This window comes from Pagrus pagrus (assembly GCF_965226575.1).
Source record: "Pagrus pagrus genome assembly, chromosome: 1".
In the NCBI taxonomy this organism is placed as follows: Eukaryota; Metazoa; Chordata; class Actinopteri; order Spariformes; family Sparidae; genus Pagrus; species Pagrus pagrus.
In genome coordinates this window covers 31613612-31632915 of record NC_140185.1, presented here as the reverse complement: position 1 = coordinate 31632915, position 19304 = coordinate 31613612, and the positions used below count along the sequence as shown (strand labels likewise).

The window sequence follows — 19304 nt, the reverse complement described above, 5'->3', positions numbered from 1 at the left end:
TCGAATCATACAAACATCACAGAAAAAAATATTTATTAGCATATTAAATTCCTTCTAAATACGATTCTGGACAGACAGGGATGTAAGCTGGACTGGTTGGCGGAGGCTCACAATTGCGAGGTGGTAATTCACCTTGATATTAAAGTAAAGCAATAAGTGTTCACCTATCCTTCAGGTCATCAAAATCAAACTTATTTCATAGTGTTTTTTTTACCTTTATACACAAAACAAAGCTGATTTGATAACTTAGGACCCACTTTTCTGACTAAACACCATCAACATGCACCAGAGAAGGAGACAACAAAGCAGCATTTAATCAATTGTAATCACATCGCCTCTCTCAACCTTATGTCAGCGGTGGCTCCTGTCGCTGCACAGTACGAATATACTCCTCAGACACACGCGCGCCCTCACACACACACACACACACACACACACACACACACACACACACACTCGCATACATAAAGCCTATCTGATTTACTGCTTTGTACACATTGTGCTGACACTGAAAATCACACTTGGCATCACAGCACCTGATGAATAGAGCCGGTGTGAAGTTATAGTTGGGTTGTAACCCTGTGATATATGCAGGTTACAAAGCTGTATGAAGACTGCTTACGCATAAAGTAGTATTTCTGGAGCATTGATAAAACTTTACTTTCCAGAAGCCTTATATAGTGTGTTTACAGTACCAATACACAGCTGACAGCTGCTGTGGCTAGATTTCAGGCTGGAGGTGGCTGTTATCCTTCTTATTTGAAAAATACAAATGATTCAAAAAAAAATATTGGACCATGAATCAAAATATCATTACATTCTAAAACTTTACAACAACCTGTTCTTGAATAAAACTTATTAGTTGTATACTTGTCATGTATAAAACAGTCCTTTTGAATGACACACTCTACAAACTTCAGGCTATGCTAATGGTAGTCTGACGCTTTTTCCAAACCAACACATGCCAAAATGCTGCTACAAAGCTTCTTGTCGGTGTTTGTCACAGTTAGTGGTTCACATTCATCACATGCATCTACCTTTTTGTACGTGGGTCAACAAACGGGAGCTGTTAGCCGTATTTTAGCTAAATTGTGTGCCATGCGTGCATTCAAGTGGCTGTAAGTGCACATCATAGATGCAGAAAGAAGAATGAGTGGTTCCAAAATTGCTCATTTTAAAGTTCAGACAACATAGCGTACCTTTGAAGTTTTTAGTAATGAAGTACTTTGCTGAATTATGCTCGAAATGAATCTGTGTGAAAATAGAAAAACAAATTAAAGACTATTAAAATTCGACTGTTTTGACACTTTGACAAATTTTCATCAGTTTTATATGATTTATTCATGTAGAAATCCAAACTCAATTCATGTAGGGATTAATTAGTTTCAGTTTTTTTGCAAATATCACACCAAATCTCTGCAGGTGTGCCGCTGCACACACAAGACTCAACATCAACTGGGACACATTTTAAATTCATCATTCAAAAGTTAAAAACACGACACAAAATGCTATTCTGTGCCAATGAATCCAACTTTTTTCAGCCATTATGTTTATTAAGTTTATTAAATCAATGCTTCATAGAAGTTTAACTTTCAGGCCATATTTATTTATGTATTTTTAAATGTACTTAATAAAATCAGGCACCCAGAGTGTACACGAGTTCCCCCTAAACGATACTGAAAGTTCCTGGCTTAGACTTTCCTCTGATTACGTATTCCCAAAGCTGTCAAAGGCAACTTTTAAAGGCTGTGCTCAGATTATAGGAGGTTTTAAAATCCAACCTGATTTGGGTTTCACCATGCGCATAAAGAGAAATTTCTCTGATTTATCTGTTCTGAAATCACGAGCGCTCTCAAACTACAAGATTAGAAAAATAGCAGTGCATCACAGCCTACAGGATATTATAAAGATTATCTCTCCAGCAGGAGGTACGCATCACCTAACTTTCTCTCACAAACATACTCACACACTCTAGTGTGCTCTTTATTTCACTCTCTCTTGCACACATGTTCTTTGTCACCAGCAGGTATCCATCTCCTCTTTATCTGTATCCTGAAGAAGAGCTGAAGCCCACACAATTTTGGCTTTATTCCTGTCAGCCTCTCCCCCCGCTGTGCAGTTGTCCTTCAAATCCACAGGTTGCACCAGCCTTGTTGTTCCCATATAACATCATCTATCGTCCTTAATTCATCTCTATGGCTGAACCACTTTAGTCTGCTAAGTTATGGTAAATCCAGGTACGACTTGTGGCTGTGATTGTGTGTTGAAGCAATTCAGCAGGTGAAAAGTGTCTAGAGTATCTTGTAATCTGAGCCCAGTTAAAGGAATAAGGGATGTTATTAAGCTAAGACGGACGCGTGTTACATCCACTGTGACTGGTTAACAAGGGACCAATTTGTGTCTGTAAATTTTTAATAAAATTTGTGGAAAGACGTACCGTTGTTTATCCAGATTTAAGGTCTCTGTGTGAGCGGCTTAAAAAGCAAAGCGAAACTAATTACATCGGTGTAGTCTGCTAGAATAAATAAGAGGTGAAGCCACACACTTTTTTTTTCCTGCAAAATGTTGGTTTTACTGTTATAAATTATGTATCAGAGCTAAAAGAGTGCGGGGCTTCACTTCCTATTTGATTCAACAGAAGCTAGCACCTCACCAACCTGATCTGACATCACTTTTTTCAGCCCTCTTGGTGCAGCAGTGCTGGAATACAGATCACTGTTAACAGGTAGCGTTTATAAGCCTTGATCACAGCAGAATTTTTATACCTCAGTTCCTTTTTAATGAAAGAAAACAAAGAAACATGTCGGTAGAGACAATTCAATTGTTTATCTGGTTATATTCAGTCATAATATGAGAGGAGGAACACTTGCTTGAAGATGGCTGTGATGCAAGAAAGTGTTGCTCATGATCGAAAAGAAGAGTTTTAGTTGTTTTTCTTATTGTTGAGGGTGACTGACATCGCAGTGTGCCAATACAATGCAATTAATGATGGCCTGCATTTTTTTCCTCCGACTGCCTCCAGTGTGCAGTCAACAAACTGACGGGCTGATCTGAATTCAATTTGATGCAGGGCAGATGATGATTGCATACTGAAAATAGCATCTATGGAAGTTTAGTGGCACACAGTTAAAGACTGAAAACATATTCAGATTTAATTTACATTTCATCTTAATTAGATGCAGTGGAGCTATTTAATATTTATAATAACGTTGCCCATTGTCCAGCGGTACATTACTATAAATATATTTACAGATACTATTGCTATATCTGCATTTTCTAGATTTAAGATTGATATAGATGGAGCGATTAGCCTGGACAAAAATAGTCAACAAAAGCTTCTCCATTGTCTTTAAAGACGCTTGTTGTCATTTCAATCAAATGCTCATTTTTGGATCAATGCGAAGCAGCTGCAAGCGCTAAGGATAGCTCAGCAATTGTCTTGTATCTTGAAGGGGATGTGTGTGTGTGTGTGTGTTTTTTTTTTTAATAAACAATTGATGAATAATGTTTGAAAGCAAAGAACAAATATACGTCTCTGTGAGAAATTTTGAGCCAGTTAGGACTCATTTCCTACTCTGTAGAAACAGGATAAGTACGAGCCCCGGTTAGTTTATTCAACTGCAGCTGCAAGTTGGAAAACAAGCTGAAATAACACATATCACAACCCATTTCCTCGCGATTAGGCACGCTTCTCAGCTGCTAAAGGGATTTAAGACACGATAATAAAGATAAAAAGGGGACATTAATAATTTTGTTATGTTAATTAAAGGCAAGAGGATTAACAACAACACAGGAGCCTTGTAAAGCAATAAACAGACAGCGGCTCTGACATTTTTCCAAAACCATTAATAATAAATGAATTCGGTCCCCGCTGTGATCAAAGAAATCATATGGGAGGAAAAAAACACTTTACATTCTCACTTCACTCTGGAGACACTTTGACTTTGAATTTCAGGGTCTTAAAGATCTAGGCCTATAGCCGCGGCAGGATACGCACTCAATCAGTTCCCGTTACTAAATGTTGTAATATTTGAGCCTTCGCTGCGTCTTCACCCTTTGACTTTGTGCATTCAGCCTTAATGTAGTATGCATAACATTTTCCATGTAAAAAGAAAAATGAATACAGTCTGCTGACAAGTATTCTCAGGGTAACCGCAGTCTGTAACATATGGATCTGTGCCATAGAGCTCCAAATTAAAAACACACACAGAGCTGTATATCCTTCGTAACACTCCAACATCGAGCATGTGCGGTGACATCTACTTGACTTGGAGCTATTGCAGCATTTGAGCTGTTTTAGATGAAACTACTCCGGCCAAGTTAGGTAATCAGCAAATCATTACAGGCTATTAATGAGGATGCTAATCAGCCTTATAACCTGCAGCTGTGTCTGCCTGAGCGCCGCACTCTGTGCTTCACCCACAGCCAGCGCTGGAAGTACACCTCTCTGCACCTCCAGCTGTGTCCCAGTTCAACTTCTGTCCACATTTCCAGACAGGTAACATATACGTTAACATTATCAGGAAGTAGCATGGAATAGTTGTAAATCAGGTGAATGTTGTGAATATATTAACCCTTGACCTGGTATGTTTTATGTGTTTTTATGTAAAATGTAAAATGTCACGACTTGTAAACTCAGGTGTCATGAAACCTATGTACTAGTGCAGTATTTACACAGTGTGAATGTAGACCATTTCAGTATGTGGAGGAGTTGTAGGTTTACTCTGACCTTCAGGTCCTCTGAAGGTCCCACCTTTTATTAGGCAAAATTACAGTCTGTAATGCCTTATGTGGCATCTGAAAGTGTAGGAGTTTCACTGTTGTCTGCTTAACAATCGGTCCATGTACTGAATTTTATCATAATGTATAAATAGTCTGTACAAGGAGACTTCTGTCGTGATTTGAAGATCACAGTGGGCAACAGGGTACTGGTTCCTCCTTGAAAATAAGCACCTTTTGCACCTTGAGCATACAAACCAATTACTACCTCAGATTACTTTTACCCTGCTTCTCTTTTGAACATTCATATTTCAACTGTGGAAATTATTTTTATTATTATTATTTTTTTAAATCGTATCTGTCCCATCATTACCTCCGCTAAGGAGGTTATGTTTTCGGTTTGTTTTGTTTGTTGGTTTGTTTGTTAGCAGGATTGTGGAAAAAAAACTACTGGCCTGATTTTCATGGAACTTGATGAAAGCATTGGTCAAGGAAGAAAAATTTCAAGCTGATCTGAATCACCGGGTAAAGATGTACAGATCATTTTTCACTTTCGTTAAGATTGTGAGATAGGTCCGTTTGGCCTTGCCGGAAATCTTAAAATCGTGCAGATGCCAGTAAAGTTCAGTCGTGCAAAAATAAGGCAATTGTAAAATTTACATATCACAATCCACATTAAGCTGTACCAGTTAGCTGCTGGAAACTTCAAACAGAGAGCAGTTGTTATATGAATGCTCATGGGAAAACTGTACAATTGTGACATTGGCACAATTGTAATTATATCCAGCTATATGCGATCTCTGAGGGCCCTTCCAGTGTCCAGTTGTCTGGCAGTTAATGTCACTTTGTTTGGCTCAAACAGAAACAGCCTTGCTTTGACCTAAATGTGTTGATGAGACCTTTTGTTGTAAGTCGACTTGTCAATTAGTAACACTAGTTAATGCTTGTTGTCCTTTTAGGGGTGCCATTGACTGGGTCTTGGTGTTTACTGGCAAAGCTTCCTCTCACACCTTTAATGTCACAGAGCCATCGTTAATGTTGTTCGTCACACCTGTGCTATTCCCGCAGGTCAAAATATCTGCCATGAGAAAAGGGCTGTTGGGTGTTTAAAGGTTAATGACGAGTGCTGAGCGATAGATGCTTTTGTAGTCACGCCACCTGCGGCTTTTACCGCTGCTCACTGCTGGTCATGGTCACTGATTTGTAGACAAATGTCATAAGAGAACTGCGGACAAATTGAAATGCTGACTAAATTACAGATTATGTGAAATAGATAGAGCTGTGAGAAATGAACAATATAAGTGTTACTGCTGCAGTCGCTCCAGATGGCTCATAGAAATGTGACAAGAGCTCGGGGGGATTTAGCCTGCTTGATGCATGAGACATGTCATATGATCGGCTCAGAAATGACCTCAGCGTCACAGGGGTTAATAGCTCAGGATCTAGGTTGAAGCTTTGGCTTTGTTTAAAGCTGATTGATATGATGAGATTGATTTTGCAATAGTTGACATAATGAAATGGCCTGGTTGAAATCATCTTGGGAGGCTTGGCTACAGAAGAAAGACTTAACTCGCAACCTTGAGTGGCGAAAACGGCCAAAAGTGTGTCCTCATTTTGCTAAAGTAGATGAAATCAGTGCTAGTTTAAATATCAGTTTTATTGCTGTGAGCTGTACCTGCCTTTAGCTAGTTAGCCCAGTCAGCCATGCAGCTAGCGGTTCAAAATGGGGGACCATGATTGGCCAGGGCTAGCTGGTTAGCATGCTAACTTCAGTAGGAATCTCTGGATAAAAATCATCATTATGTCAAAACTGCTATTGATTCACATTCTGCTGAGAATTTAAGTGCATTTTTTAAATGTTTTAATTAAATTCTTAAATAGAGCCAGAGGTCCAACAACACTGTATTCGAAATGTACAGACCCAAACCCATCCTGGTCCTGAACCTCAGCTGTCTAAAAGTCGCTCAGGTGAGCTCCACTGAGAGCAGCCGTTTCTGTGCCTGCACCTTTAATGCTAATGAGCTCCGTCTGTCAGCGCGTGCCTTGCCTGCTACGCGCGCCTCTCAGGGAGAGGATGCCGCTCACGCTAGCGGTAGCATGTGCTACTGTTTACGGTGGATGTATTGCTATGGCTCGCCGAGATGCTGTCGTTCAACCACACCAGTTTGACCCAGAATCGGACCCAGAAGGAGAGGCTCAGAAAAAGACAGACTCTGCGGCTGCAGCAGGACTCCCCAACACAACCGCCCGGCTCCCCTCCCCCACTGACCTGCAACAGGTAACGTCTAAAAACAGCTAGCGAAAGCTGTGTTTGTCTCCAACACAGTCTCCAAACTCTCGGACGCTGTTCGCATAGTCTTTGTCTCCAGTCTGCACATGTTTCCAGACTTTTTACTGTGACAACCAAGCTCCCTCGAAATATTATTAACATTAAACTCGCTACAAACGCCGTTGCATAGCGGACCGAAGCTAAGCTAACTAGTTAGCCAGTTTCAAGCTGACGTCACCAAACTCATAGGCAGCTGTAAATACTATCAAAACATGGCGACACTTACCTGTGGCTCGGGTGCAGTTGCTGGGTCCCGTATGGTTGGGACTGATCCTTTTACGAGGGTCAGTGTCGAGGCAAAGCCAGCTTTGTACTGACCCTCGTTACTGAAGCAGTCCGGTGTGAAGCGGTTAGCACACACAAACAGACTCACACGAACCGTAGCCGGCACGTTGTCGTTAAAAATGAAACACAACCACTGTCTCTTCTGTTCTTCTGTAGCTGGGACAGAATATAGGCACTTATGTTGATTTTTTTACAACCAACAACAAAACAATTTGCGTGTCTAGCTCTGAGCGACGACATTGCGAAAAACTGCTAGCTTACCACTGGACACACCGACCTTCACCTCGGGGATGAACGCCCCCCTCACGGATTCTGGGAGTTGGTAGGCTCAGGGAGGACCAGTTTATATATGTAGAGACCAGAGAAAACGTGTTTTTCATAATATGGGACCTTTAAGAGAATTCATGGAGGAATTGTACTGATAAGCAGAATTGATAATGGCATTGGTATCAATGTAATTGTATCATGTCCCATCAGGAGGCATTGTTAAGCTCATGCTATCTCTCTTTGGTGCAAACAAACACACACTGCTTTCCACCACCATCTCATCTTTGTTGGTCCAGTCGGAGCACGTAGCAGATGTTTGTCATGAATATAGAGTACTTAGCTGATTTTAATTCTCAAACGGATGTTGGAGTTGGCTGTGAAGAAGTGCACTTTTGTTTAATTGATTTTATCTTTAACCTCTGCTTCTGTGGGCAGTTAAAGCTTATTACCAGGGTAAGATAAAAGCTATCGCTGGTGGGTTCAGCTATTTTAGTCCATATTCTCTCAGAAGAATAAAAAATGACATGTCCTGCACCGTGTTTTGAATTGGAAATCCTGGCTGCGTGTCTGAGCAGCTGTGCTTATTTAGAGAACAGAAAGCATTATTGAAATCATATTTACACCTGGGCAGTGGGCGGCTCTCGCCATTTAAATGATTCTAATTTCCCGACCATTTGAATAAATGTCACAAACGCCGTATTCAGCTTTGGGATTGGCTGCCTGCAACAGCTGGCACGAGCTTCTAGTCAGTGTGCCATAGTTGATTGTGCCCAGGCTCCCACTGTCATTCTGTTTTTTTGTGTTTTTTTCTTTTCATATTGGAGAAAATGGATTCTACAACACACCACACCACCTCTAGCTGCCCAAATTTGAGAAAATGCAAGTTTGTCTCCAATGCTATCAGAGGCAGGTGGTTCGGACATGGAGGTAAAGACTACTTAGGCGTTGATATCTGATGAAGAAAGGAAACAGCTTAATCCTGTGTGTAGGCAGGGAGCTGTGAAAAGGGCGTGGAATAAGTGAGGTGGCTAGTGGGACGACCCTCTGGGGAGCACACCCCGCCCTGGACATAGCCATAAAATGTATGAAAAATGATTAGGCTGTGACTAATTACCCGTTTAGTGTCGCCGAAAGTTGTTAAACAGACCATTGCCTTTTAATACCTAAAGTAAGGAATGGGATTAATTAAGCAGAAATGTATTCTTCTATCCTGCCAAGTCTCATTCTCACAGTCTCTAAAAACACTGTGTGATGGGGTTTGCACCTCAGGGAAATGGTTGCTAATGGCCTGAGAAAGGGATCTCCTTTTCTCAACTTACTACTTCTTCTTGGGTGGATGGATGAATGAATGAATGAATGAATGAGTGCATGAGCAGCCACCTCTATAAAATGGAAGGCAGAGGGGAAAAATTGAGGTTTAGAAGACATTGTTTTTATGACTGCACAACTGTTCCCTCGAAAAGCATGACCTTTTTAAAGGTGACATCCTTTTTTGATAAAGCTATCATTAATAATATCCATGTGTATGGTAAAGAGTAGTGAAATGCAAAAAAGAGTACACATGTTTTTGGTCGGGGACAGTCTAATCTGTATTCTGCTGCAGAGAAATGTTCATTTTGCTGGGGTACACCTATCTGGTTGAAAATAGCAATGCTGTCCAACTTCATCACTCCGGTAAACAGTTCCATCAGTCAATGACACTTTGCTGCATACAAACAGCAAAAAGGTAAAACAAGTTCACAAACAAAAAGCTCGATGCTCCATCATCTTTGTTGTAGTGTGAATTATGAAAACCTAAGAACGGTAGCTTTAATCACATATCAGCAGACACAGCTTCTGTGAATTCATGAGTTGAAAGTTGAAAATTAACACAAATTAATGAGATTTTTTTCTAAAGTGCTGGAAGCAAGACAGTAATAATGTGTACCTGTTTTATATGAACGTAAAGAGGAAATGTTGTTAATTAACATATTTGTTAATTAGTTGCAAAATGTTACAACAGTTTTTTTTTCCAAGAGGGACCAGAAAATATAGTTGTAGAGCATAAAAACATGATCTCACATAGAACAGAGCAATGATTACTGTTGTAGCCAGACACTGTTTGACACTCAACCCTCATGTCATGGTGACATGGTGACATGACATGGATGTATTTCAGGTTCAGTTCCAGTAATTTGCCTCATCTGGCTCTTTTCTCTGCTTCATTAATTTGAAGCACTTTGTCAGAGTTGGTCAAATTGTCGTATCTGTGACGTGTGGAATAAATGTCCTTAATGTCAATACCCAGTGAGCAAAGAGTGGTCTCGATCTAGATCGTCCTCTGGGGAGCCAGAATGAAAGTTTTTTTATACGTCTTTTCTGGACGTTGTATAGACGTTTTATATGTTGTTTATCGACTAATTCTGGCTGTCAGTGGACGTCCAGATCATGGCCTGGCCCAACGGACATGATATCAACCTGTTTTGGACGTCCACAGACGTTGCCTGCTCAGTGGGTAAGTATGATTGTTTTTCACGTGTCAGGTGCCATCTGTATGATGACCTTCCCCTTCGGTTGCTCAAGTAGGCAGGAAAATTCATTCTTCCAACTTTCTTAATTCTTGTGCAAATGGTACTTGGTACAGTTCCATATAACTAGAACCCAGTATTCCTTAAAGCTTTTAGACTTAATGAGTCACCAATGCTAAAAGTTATTCTTGTATTTCTTCGGTCAGTCAACGCAAACAGGACTAGGCCTGCAACTAACTAATTATTTTCATTCTCAATTAATTTTCTGATCATTTTCATTAATTAGTCCATAAGATATCATAAAATTGGAAAAGAAAAATGCTCATCACAATTTCCCAGAGACCAGAGTGACATCTTTGAATGGCTTTGTTGTCGAACTAACAGTCCAGAACCTGAGGACTCATCTCCTACTATCACAAATGACAAAGAAAATCTTGCAAATCCTTTCATTTATGACGCTAGAACCATCAGTGCTTGTACACTGAAATGATCTATAATTAAAATGTCTGACAATTTATTTTCTTTCGAGCGATTAAACAACAGTTGTTGTTATCCAGCATCCCTTGCTTCATATTCTGATCCCGCAGCCCTAAATAAAAACTTATCAATGCATGTGCCGCCCTTTTTCTTTTTTTAACCCCAGCGGATATCTGTCCAAAATAAAAGTTGAACAAAGAGACACATCATCCAGTTATCTGAGATGTGCATTAGGCCGCCATGGCAACACTGAAGCAAGCCATGGGTATGTGTGTGTGAAAGTGGATCAAAACGAAGGCAGTTATGTGTGTATAATACTGTGAGTAATGTGCCTGCCCCTCATTAAAATTGAGTAAAACCTAAGCAGCGACCACACTCATTATTTGACAGTGCCCGAGGCATTGTATTTTTAATTGTAAGACAAATAAGCCTGTGACTGTGGCTAACATGATATGGTGCAACAATATCAGCACAATAAGTCACTTATCATGTAAGTTTATGAAATGTCGTGTAAATTTAGTAATTATAGGGAGCTGTAATGCTTTAAATCATGTTCAGTGCCACATGGTCCATGTTTAAAATATAGTTTGTACAGACAAGAAGCACCCATCTGCATGCAGGCAATTTAAATCCAACCATGATACGACTGCTGTTGGTGGATTTGGATGCAGTGTGCTTTATGATTTTACACTCATGGTTTACCTACTGACTTGTCATCGGTGACATTTTTGTACATGAAAGTGGGCCCGAGCCCAATGTGACTAATTGGCCTTTTTCACGGCAGACATTTGGACTTGTCAATGCAGGAAAAGCACAGGTGTGACTAATAACATTAATTATGGCTCGACTCTTATTAAAGTCAGCTAGAAAGTCGTGCCAGTAAGCCAACATACACAGCACCAGCGCCCTGGCTACCGGCGACCTTAAATAGGATTCAGCTTAAAACGTTAAAAAGAACTATCTCTTGTGTGTGTGATTTTTGCTTGCTGCCAAGAGGAGAAAGGAATGAAAGGAGCTTAATTCCAGCATCTCAAACATCCAGTGATAAAGTACTTCTACCTGATTCTCACCGTTATCATTTGTACTGCTTATAGACTTGCACCCCTCTGTTAAAGCACCGAAATGGCCGTGTTGACCGGTGTGCTTTGTGCCATTCCCAAGCTCTGCTGTCATATCTTAGGTTGTAAAACACGCTCTGCATGTTAATTTAGGAAAAGAGGACCCCAAGACTTGAGCAAAGTGTGAAGTGCAGTCAAACACACCATTTGCAGTGCTCAGAGGTCATGGTAGTACACTCTTATTTTAATACTAAAGGTGTACAGTATGACAGGTTGAAATTAAGACCATTAATTTGCCGTACAGTGTCAGTGGTTGTGTTACGGGCCGGTATCAATTGATAGTAGGTAACAATGTAGAGAGTCTAGACTGGTTTTAAGAAGAAATTGTTGCTGTCCGGACAAAACGACACAATTGGAAAATTCTGCAAAATTTGATGTCTGCCATGGTTCAACTGCACAATAATCCTCATATGGTAACTGTTGTCCCCAGTACCATTTTTACAACTGATTCCAATACCTGTACTTTGTGATTTGTCCGATACAGGTTGCTGATCCGTTACCAGTGCATTAAAAAAAAAAAGTCCCCTGCTACTTCACATGTTCAGGAGAATGCTGCAAGACCTTTCGCTGTAAAACCCGAGAAATGTCATGTGGATGAGGGTTAGTGGATAATGACTTTATTTTCACTTTTAGGTGAACTGTACGGGATCCTGCTGGAAAAAAGTAGCGACCAGTTTATAAAAAAGAAACTATGTGGTATCGGATCATTGGATTGACTCGTTAACTCCCTGATTCCAGCAATTTAGGCAGTTTTGAAGGCACCTCTGAGACTGTTATCGATATTAGCACATCAATAAAAGTAGGGCACCTCTTTTCCTTGTTTGGCACTATGCATACGTTTACAATAGCAGCTGATGGTATAGCTGCATACTCTAGCCTCATAATAGGATCAAAACTACACCTGTACAGTTTTATGTGACTCTACTGATTGAAAACGTACAATGTGTTCATGGTTGTGTGATCCTGAAGCCTGCAGCCTTTGCAGGTGGGTCCCCACATGCTATGTGCTTGGTGCAGTTTTTATTGAACTGTCGTTTTGATTTTTTAAACCACAATCGCACCTTACAATTTGCTGTTGACCCATGCAGGTGAAAAGCGGTCAGTACCAAGTTCACACATCCTCAACACCAAAACTGCAGTGGGTTTGCCAATTACACACAGCTCCTACAGCACATCTCCTCCTAACTGCATTGTGAGTCACCAAAATAGATAATCTGGGAGGTTCAGGTGAAGAAAAATCTCACCACACTTCAGATTTTGCTGCTTGGCTGCTACTAGTAATTTTCCAACTGTAAACTGCACAATAAATTCAGTGTTTATTTGTCTTGATGGAAGATATTCCTCATGCAAATTATATAGCCTCAAGGATTGTGAGTTGTCAATGTTATCCATGAAAAGATCCATAAAGTGTACTTTATTCCTGATAATAGCATGTAGCTACAGCTGGCTTCTTATAGCTCTGTGCAAGATGGTAAATCCGGTCTGGAGACGGCAGCGATCAGCCTGTCAGCTGGGAGATTTACACTTTACATGCTCTTATAGTCCCGGTCCGACACCGAGGGTGCCAGAAACCCCTGCCAGATTGCCAGACACCAGGCTAGCAAAAGGGCCCACACAACCATTTAACGGCTGTGCTTTCCAGGCTTTATAGCCCATGCTGATGCACTGAGGACACAAGCAAAAGAGAACATTGATTGACCACTTGGACAAGGCCAGGATGCCATAACTTAGAACTGCGGCCTGATTGCTTTTTATCTGGGCTACATTACAGGCCTTTTGCTGCCTCAGGATCAATTTTAAAGGAAAAGCAGTGATGTTTGTTTGTGACGTTGGTTGGCATCCGACCAAACACACTTTATCCCACACTGACCCCTGCTTAATACCTCTGTTAGAGTTTGTTTTCTATCCGTAGCAACAACGTTCATCGAGAAGATGAACAACAATTGCCTCTTTTATCTGCTATAGTTTGTGAGAGTATCTAATAGCAGATTTTAATGACCCAGAGTTCTGTGTAGGACAAATTTAATTTAGACTAAGTGCAAATATGTAGCAGGTTAGTATCAATATTTGGACTCTGGCTTCTGAAGAACTGTGCCCCTTCCCCGAGGTGTTTCATTGTTGATTCGTGAGGTGAAAACATGACTTCCAATCTTTTAATTACTTCCTATGAAATTACATTTGTTCTTCAGACATTATTATAACAGTAAATGGATGTTCTCTTGTGCATATTAATTGAAAGCACTTCATATTGCTGCCAGTTTTGGAGTCCGTGGCTCTTTTCTAGTCAGGTTTGACTACTGGACAGGTCTGTGTTTTTGTGAAAGTTCTATTTTGCACGCCAGGTGTGGGTCCAAAATGTTGCACCCAATCCAAAAAACCTCCTTTCACAGCACACTGTCCAAATAATTGTATTTTCAGACAGGAAACGGCTCTCGACCAAAAAATTAGATATTATTTTTGACCCCTGTGTGACTGTGGAGTTGGAAAAGCAAGCACATTTTGCAAACATCCATCATGTTCTCTGTAGTTAATTTCAATTTCTAGTCAGTCCAGATAGCTTTTTTTCATATGTGTTGTAAAAGTTTTACAGCTTAGAACAAATTGGATGTTTTTTAAGATGTGATACCTCTTTATAATCTCGTGAAAACGATCTTTTGTTCAATAAATACAACTTGTAAAGACCTTTTGTCAGCGGGGACTGTATAGTGCGACATATATGTGAGCCGGATCAATACCTGAGCCTGTTTATTTTTGTCCTCTGTGTCTAATTATGGACTAAACTTACGGGAAAGCGCTAAAGTTTGAATTAATTTGTGTTTATTCCTCCTGTTTCTTTCGAGCACCTGACTTAATGAAATCCCACAGCTATTAATCTTTTGACATACCTCTGAGCTACTTTGTCAGCGAGCCACCGTGAGAGCGCAAACCGCGCCTGACATTTGACTAATTGCAGTCATTTGAGAGTGATCACTTCTATAATGTATTGGAAATGCGCCGCAGCTTAACACAACATTCAGGCAGCCCCTCTCTGCCCGCTGACCCTCTTTACAGTCCGAGTAAGAAAGAAACTATTGAACCACTAAAAGGAGCTCTACAAAGTTCAGCAAAATACGTACTATAGTAATTATTGCAATCAGAGCTTTTTTTTCCCCTGTGGCGTGATCAACCGTCCAGTGCTTCAGATCAGCGCCCTCCCCTCTGTTTCATAGAGGAGTGACTCTTACCTGTCCTTGGCACCTTGTGAATTGCTGTGCGCTTGATGAAGACCTCAGTCACAGCTTCCTGGGCTAGACAGGAGAGCTCATTACAGCCGGAGGAGACAATAGGAAAGAGTGAATCGAGGAGATTGTGTGTATGTGAGTGAGAGACATTGAGGAAAAAGAGAGAGAGAGGGTGTAGACTGTAGAGAAAGTAGTAAATATGAGCAATGGGGAAAGCCCCTTGTAAGGTGAAATAAGGGGCACTTGGGGACTCACCTTGTACATTGCACCTGTCTTATCATCATTTAACTCTTATTTGTTGGTCTTACTAAACTGTCAGCAATTCCCTGCCTTCTTGGCCTTTACCTGTAAAATGCCATGGAAATGCTGACAAGCTGCCAAACCAGAGCTTGTCTGGATAAGACTGCTGCTGGCTTTTCTTTGACTTTTACCGTGTATTGTCAGAGTTAGACGTGCGCTCGGAGCTGCACTTAGCTGCATTTATATTCCACAGTCCACCTTTCAAATTCATTTAACAGCCACTTTCTCCGATTGATTCTTTCCTTTCACAACTCGCCGGTATCTCGGTAATATGTATTTTCTGATCACGCTGAAACATGCTTCAGTCTGTGTCAGCGATGTTTTCGCGTAATTGTGTATTTTTCTGGACCGATTCAATTGTCTCTTGATGTATTCCTCGCTCAGCTGAGCATGTCATTACACACATCATTTGTGTGCAGTTTAATGTGGTATGCAACAAGGTTACATTTCTGTGGTGGTTCAATTTGAGGACTCGCAGCGTTTCAGCTGCAATCATTTCTTTCTCTGTCTCTCTCTTTCACTCGCTCTCATAAATTGCTTAGGCGATGATTACGCACTCCTCTGCCTTGCTCGGTCACGCCACATTTCTGAGTTCACATTGGGAGATATTCCAATTATCAGCCAGGTAATGTGATGGAAATGGTAACTCTCTCTCTTTAGCCCGGGTGTGCTGATCAATTTTTTCTCAAGTGGACTGCATCATAAAATTACCTATCGGCTGCTTTATGTCCTTTCCACTGGATGTAGCAGTTTTAGGCTTTATATGCTTCTCATTGACTCTTGAATGGTGAGTGTACTGACATGTTTCTGGATGTTACTGCAGTCGTCCCTGGGTCACTTGGTATTAGCCACGACATTTCGTTAAGTTTGAACGAAATGACCAGTGTGCCACATTAAAGTCGGTGCACCAAAATTTGGTCAGACACAGGAATGTAGTGAAATATCAAGTGTTCTGTAGTTTATTCATGTCTGTTATCTGCACCAATTAAGGTTTCCCCGACCCAGGTCCAGTACAAACACTAAAAATGATTTGCTAGCTTTATTTGATCAAGGCCGTATGGTCGCCTTCTCTTTGACCTATCATAGAATAATTATCTCCTCCTGTTACCTTTCTTTGTTTTGCTTGACACACTATTCAATCACAATGCCACGGTGTATGTGAAAGTGACAGGGTTCTCATTAGCTTTAATTACTGTGTGCCAAGTCATCTGAAGGCAGTGTTTTGTCCCAGGAACCACCCAGCCCCCCACGCGCAGCCACAGGCCCTCCGTCCTTCATCACCTGCGAAGGTCTAATCTTATCTGCGGCTGTTGCGTGGCTCTTCATTAATCACTCCCCCGGCCCAATCAAAATGGTGACTGATGGTGAGGTGGCCTTGTCCGGCCATCCCTCAGGTGCCGGCAGTCGGACCCAAGACCGTATAGATTCTGTGGCCAGTTGTGTCTGATGTCTGTGTGCACATACTCGTTGGAGTCCTCTACAAGGGGTACACAGCAGGTCGTGTTATTCGGTGCCAACCGTCCAGCCCACCTGAAGTTCAACACATTGTTCCGCTGCTGCTGCTGACCTTATCTCATCAGGAGCTGTGAGCTCTGAGCCTGACTTTGATTTGGAACAGTTCAAGCTGGGATCCGGGCACCATACAGCTTTGCTTATTGACATTTTTGACCCAAACTGAGACATAAAATTATCGTCCCATCTCCTGGTCTGCTCAGTAAGACCTGCCAGCAATATCATGAATGGAAAGGGGCGTGCAGTGAGAGGAGGTCGCAGGTAGGAGAAGGAGGAGGGAGACGGAGTAGAAATAGTTTGTTCTAGTAGCAGCAGGATATAAATGGCAGTAAGATGAAACAAATCAACCTTAGGTAGCCCCGGCCGTTAGCTAATCCATAGTAATCAGTGAAGCTGCATTGAGCTCTCTGCTTCATGGACCCTTACCAATCAGCAGAGAAAACAGAGATCCGTCATTTGTTTTCCTCTGCTCACTGATGGGGGTGAGGGGCCGTGAGAGTGAAGGGTGGTAATTATATACGAAGGGTGGGTATGGAAGGAGTTGTGGGCGTGCCTTTCTGTGTTTTAGTGTCATAATCACCTTTTCTGATGTGGCTTTTGCTCAACACCATTCGTCAGTCGCTCAACAGAGAGCGTCCCGCTGGCAGTGATTAGTGGATTGATCAGGGATGTGAGCTAATACATGCCCACCGCTGATGTCAAAGCACAGATGGCACAGCTTACTTTGGAGCCTTTCTAAAAAAGATTTTGTTTAATCTCATCTTAGGGACAAGTCTGGCCAAATGACTTCCAGTGGGATGTGCTGCTTCTATTTGTATTGATCTCCATTAATTGCTGTGACAGTGAAATATGAAATTAACCAAGAGGCAGGAAATATCACTCGTTGTCTCCTCACACAGTGTGTGGGCCAAAGGCGGCAGACGCATGGACCAGAGGCACGTACGCGAACGCACAGCATCTGTTTTGTATGCAGCGGCATCGCAAAATGATCTTCCTGGTAGGCAGATGATTTGGCGTCAGTGTGCTCAGGTTTCATAACCTTTGGATGCCTCCCATCCTTGTCCTACAGAGAACCGAGGACAAAGCTCTGCCCTATTAGAGATGAATAATGAGCCTGTTGGCGAAAGAGACGTTGCTAATGTTTTGTCCAAATATCTTAAATCTGTCCCCAATGATAATGTATTCTGCGCCAGTGCCAAACAGCTCTATATCTGAAGAGGTGATTTTATCACAGATATGACTTATAAAATCTTTAGACTGGAAAAGGGGGCGAAAAAAAAAACAATCCCCCTCATATTATAATGTCTGGGGGGTGTATAGGCATCACAATAAGGGCTTAGTTTGTTTTCCTGTAATTGATGCTTCGCCTGTGTGGCGGCATAGCTTTGTTTGTTTATGCTAATGGCTGTGATGACCTGTTGGTCCCCAATCTAGCAGGGAAATGGCAGCCAATGCTTTAGGGAGTGAGCCATTGATCTCTCTTCAGTGCCTCTTTCTTCACAGGTACTTGGGATTAACTGAGCCAGAGCAAGACAAAAGGAAAACCGTTACAAAACCAAGGAAGGAAATTCTTTCTGGTATATGCGTGTATAGCACATCAGCTTCAGGCTAATTGATGTTAGTGCGGCTTCTACCAATCTGCCTGGTGTAGAAGTGCTCACGTTGCTTCTCTTATATCGGACTCTCGAGGCTTGATGCCGCCTAAACAGCACGGCTGTAATTCCCCAAAGCAGCGCACTATGCAATAAGTGTTAAAAATGAACAAGCAAACAAGAACAAAGAGGCGGGCTGGTAGGTTCTCCTGTGCACCCAGTAATGCACAGCATTGCATTGGTCAGTTGTAGAAGACTGGGCCCATCCCAGAGCATCACTGAAATACAGCACTGGCGCTTTAACATCACTTGGGTTATTCTCAACAGAACTGGTATGTAATTAGTTGAAAAGTTACCAAGCTTATTACTATTATTGCCTTTGTAAGATTGCAAAAAGGATAAAATCTGTACCGCCATGTGCATTTCAGCAAGATATAAATGATCTGGTTTACAGCAGCATCATATTTGTATTTACACTCAATTAGTCTAAACCAGACCTATTCAACTGGCAGCCCGTGGGCCGAACGCAGACCTTGAACAACTTAATTCTGGTGCTTTGATCGTTTTGTTAGTTGGCTAATTAGCCCATTCATTAGTTATGTCTGTTGCTGAGCACATAAATACTCTCATTTCATTAAAAAGTGCCGGTTAAGCAGAGGGGAATCGGACAAATCAGACATCGGGGATGTGAAAGTCAGGCCCCTCTGCACTTTTTTTCCCCAAATCTGATTCCAATGTATTGCTTTCACCAGTTGTAGATAATTTGAGGATGTGTCTGCAGACTTAAACTGTCTGATCTACGTGAATTCAGTAGCATATTTCAATGATAAAAAGCAGACTTGTTGGCTCCACTTAAAGAAAAATAATCATACAACAAGTAGTTTCAGCCACAAAATGCCTGTGATGTAGAGGTGAAACATGATGGCTTGCTCACGCATGTACTGTATATACTGAATATCTTACATGGAAGCAGTTAA

The 19304-nt window shown here is 41.4% G+C and overlaps 1 protein-coding gene across 3 annotated transcripts in view; it reads left to right on the top strand.

Annotated features, from left to right (window-relative positions):
• The first annotated feature begins 4475 nt into the window (after positions 1 to 4475).
• The window catches only part of LOC311260355 (lysyl oxidase homolog 1-like), a 186169-nt gene continuing 171340 nt past the window's right edge, over positions 4476 to 19304 (top strand). Inside the window, exon 1 of one of the 3 annotated variants that reach the window (XM_084358073.1) lies at positions 4476 to 4498. The gene's annotated coding sequence lies outside the window, so the exon portion shown is untranslated. Of the gene's footprint in view, positions 4499 to 6850; positions 6998 to 12221; positions 12303 to 19304 lie in introns of those variants that run through there. The other 2 variants (XM_084358071.1, XM_084358072.1) reach the window with 2 other exon arrangements.